This window comes from Gavialis gangeticus, unplaced genomic scaffold, assembly GCF_001723915.1.
Source record: "Gavialis gangeticus isolate Ggan-Ray unplaced genomic scaffold, GavGan_comp1, whole genome shotgun sequence".
Classification (NCBI taxonomy): domain Eukaryota; kingdom Metazoa; phylum Chordata; order Crocodylia; family Gavialidae; genus Gavialis; species Gavialis gangeticus.
The window spans coordinates 10,695,910-10,699,083 of record NW_017729014.1 but is presented as its reverse complement, the minus strand read 5'-3'; positions in this window follow the sequence as shown (position 1 = coordinate 10,699,083).

Here is a 3,174-nt window from a genome sequence, read left to right as displayed (position 1 = left end):
AAGGTGGCTCCTGCTGCTGCATGCACTTCTGGGCAAGCATGGGGGGGGCATGTGCCCCACGGATGTGTGTGTGGGGCAAGGGTGGGCTGCTGCTGCAGGCTTGCCCCAGGTTCCAAACTTTGTTGCTATGGTACTGCAAGTATAGCTGCCTGGAAGTGTTTGCTAATGTTTTTGTAACTGTTCTGTGCTGGCTTCTAGCTCACAGTCCACCCCAACGTGCTGTCTTAGTAGTAGAAGCAGAAAGTAGGACAACTTACTCCTGGCTCAGCATTCTGTTCCAGTGCTTGGGCCCCTACAGGTTGCTGTATTTGCCTTGACACATGGAAGTGGAAGCCTTTTCCAGGTCCTGGCACATTTTTCCTCCCTTAAATAGGAAGCTTTTCCTGCCTAAATAGAAGTTGTAATTCTGAAGGCTGCCTGAAGATGGCAATGTTGTTCTGTTATCATTGAGCTGGCCTGGGAGGTCCTGGGGTAATGGGGGGCCCTACAAGTACCTGAGGTAGCCGGGAGGTGTCCTGAGAGCCATAGTCTCAGTGCACTAAATGTGCTGGCTGGAATTCTCTCCAGATCACCATTTGCACTACTTTCCATGTAGAGTGGAGGCAAGGGAAGGGCTGGAGCAGCTGATACTTTCTCTAAGGAATTGGTCCCATTCAGCAAAGCCACAGCTTGATAGGAACAGAGCATGCCAGTGCCCTCCACCCCGCACAGAGCAGCATCCTCAGTTTCTAGCTGTGCTGAACCTGCTCTTGTCTCCTCCATTAAGAGATCATTTCTCTGTGGGTTTGGTGGGGGAGGAATGCTCAGCAGGTCAGATGTAGATGGCACTTTGGAGACCTCCCTCTTGGATAATGGTGCTAAAATTGCCTGTAATTGAAAAGCCTTAATGACATTAGTATAATAAGGAAAACTGCTGGCTCAGGAGTGTAGAGGGTAGAAACCACCCCCTTCTCCTGCGTGTTCTTGCAATCTGTTTGGAGAATGGGGGTGAATGCAGCCTGGGAGGGCATCCCCAGGTAAGCGCCAGGTGGGCCTCTTAGATTGGCAGCTGGGAGGTAGAGACAAGCTGTTCCTGCCTTGGCAGGGACTATATGCTCATGTTACCCATGGTAATGGCCCAGGCAGAAAATCCTATCCCCAAAACTGAGGATGCTGGAAATGTCCTGAATCTTCTCATCTTACTGACAGGCTGAGCCACAGCTCCAGGCCTGAGCCCTAGCTTGCTATTGCTGTACTTGGAAATCTGAATTCAGGTACGAACTGAGGAGACTTGAAGGCCAACTGGTCTACCTGCTGTTTGTGAGACCTCTCAGGGCTTGTTGTCTCCAGCTGGTAAAGAGGGTGAACACCAGAGCAACTAATGGTCTCTGGGTGACGCCCTTTGCAGCAGACACGCTGTTATGGGGACCCTCTTCCCATGGGTGTAGTGGGGTCTGGCGCTTGCCCCACTTCTGAGCCACACTGCAGTCTGTAACAGGTCATGTGAATGAAAGCTGAGCTCTCCAGCTGAATCCAAGAAAGTCCACCCCTTACTGGATTATTGATGGTTCAAAGAGAAATAAACAACCGAGGCAATTTCTGTCTCTCCACTCAACCCGTCCCTGGCAGCCAGGACCCTGGTCAAGTGCTTTTAAGAAAGTGGTTTTCAGAGTTTTGTTGGGCCCTGCCTTCCTTGGGGGAGGGCGGACAGCAAGAGTGAGATTGGTTACTGCTTTTATGCAGAGCCAGGGATGCCAGGTCTGATCAACCACCAGTTGGGTGGTCTGTTCTCCGTTTAAAATCCCACCCCCAACCCCTGTCAGGACTGACACCTCTCACAGCTTGTTTAACTCAGGCTGGGTCACTGTGGGGTGTGGGCCTATACTTACATGGCTCATTTTCAAACTGAGAAAGCAGGGGGAAATGCCTTTCTTGGGCCTGCAGCCTTAACCAGGGAAGTGCTTATAGGAGGAGCAGGCCCCTGTCTGGGGAATCCTAAATGCATTTATTATAGGAGCTTGGTGGGTGTATTTACTGTGCTAGGTAAGCAGCTACAAGACAGGGTGTATAGCCGGGTGGGTGGACCCTTCTTCATAGCCTCATTGGGCAGGTTGTGTGTGGGTCAGCATTGGTCTCTGAGAGGATTAGGGGACACCAGGTAAGAGCGTATGCATGGTTGTGGAGTCTGCTGTTCCAAAGAGGCTCCTGCTATGAGCACTGGTGACTGCTGAGTTGCTGTTCTCCATAGCAAGCCCCAATCCAATCCTGCAGCTTAGCTGCTGCAAGCCTCTAATTGTTGGTAGGTTGCAGAGCTTGCTGGAAATGCATGGTTGTCACAGACTTTCAAAGAAGATGGAGGCCTTTGATTCTGAGGGGAAGGGTGGGTTGTGAGCCCCTCTAGAAAGTATGCCGGTCAGTTTGTGCATTTGAACGTGCCTTATTAGTTGGATGTTAAGTGATCATCAGTGAAATAGTTAACAGTCTCAGTATGTTAATCTTCACTGTTCACAGTCTGATAACAAGGGGGTGATAACAATCCCCAGCTTTCATACAGTCCTTTTCATCAGCAGATCTTAGTGTTACACAGCAGATTCCTATCACTATCAGGCAAAGAAGCTGTTTGCCCCCATTAGACCCGTTGCTTCAGACTCGGGTCACTTCACTGCAGTTTGGAAGGGTTTTTTGTGCGATTGGGAGGTTACATGCTTTTAGGACACAGTTCTGCAGCCAGTAGATAATGGCTAGGGACAGACATCTCAGACTAGACGTCAGGAGGCGCTACTTCACTGTCAGGGCAGCTAGGCTCTGGAACCAACTTCCAAGCAAAGCATTGCTGGCTCCTACCCTGGGGGTCTTTAAGAGGAGGCTCGACGAACACGTTGCTGGGGTCGTTTGACCCCAGTACTTTTTCCTGCCCTGGCAGGGGGTCGGACTTGATGATCTGCTCAGGTCCCTTCCGACCCTAGAAACTATGAAACTATGATATTATACATAAACTGGCTTAAGTGATCAGAAACTGGTTTAAACCTGTAACAGAACAGATGTTCAGTGTACATAAACCAGTTTGAAAATGGCTGAAACTAGTTTGAGATAAACCTGGTTGAATGTAGTATCAGACTTAACTGATTTGGGTCAAACTGGTGTATGCAATGTCTGTCCCAGACCCCTTGCTGGTTTAAGTTAAACCAGACTCCC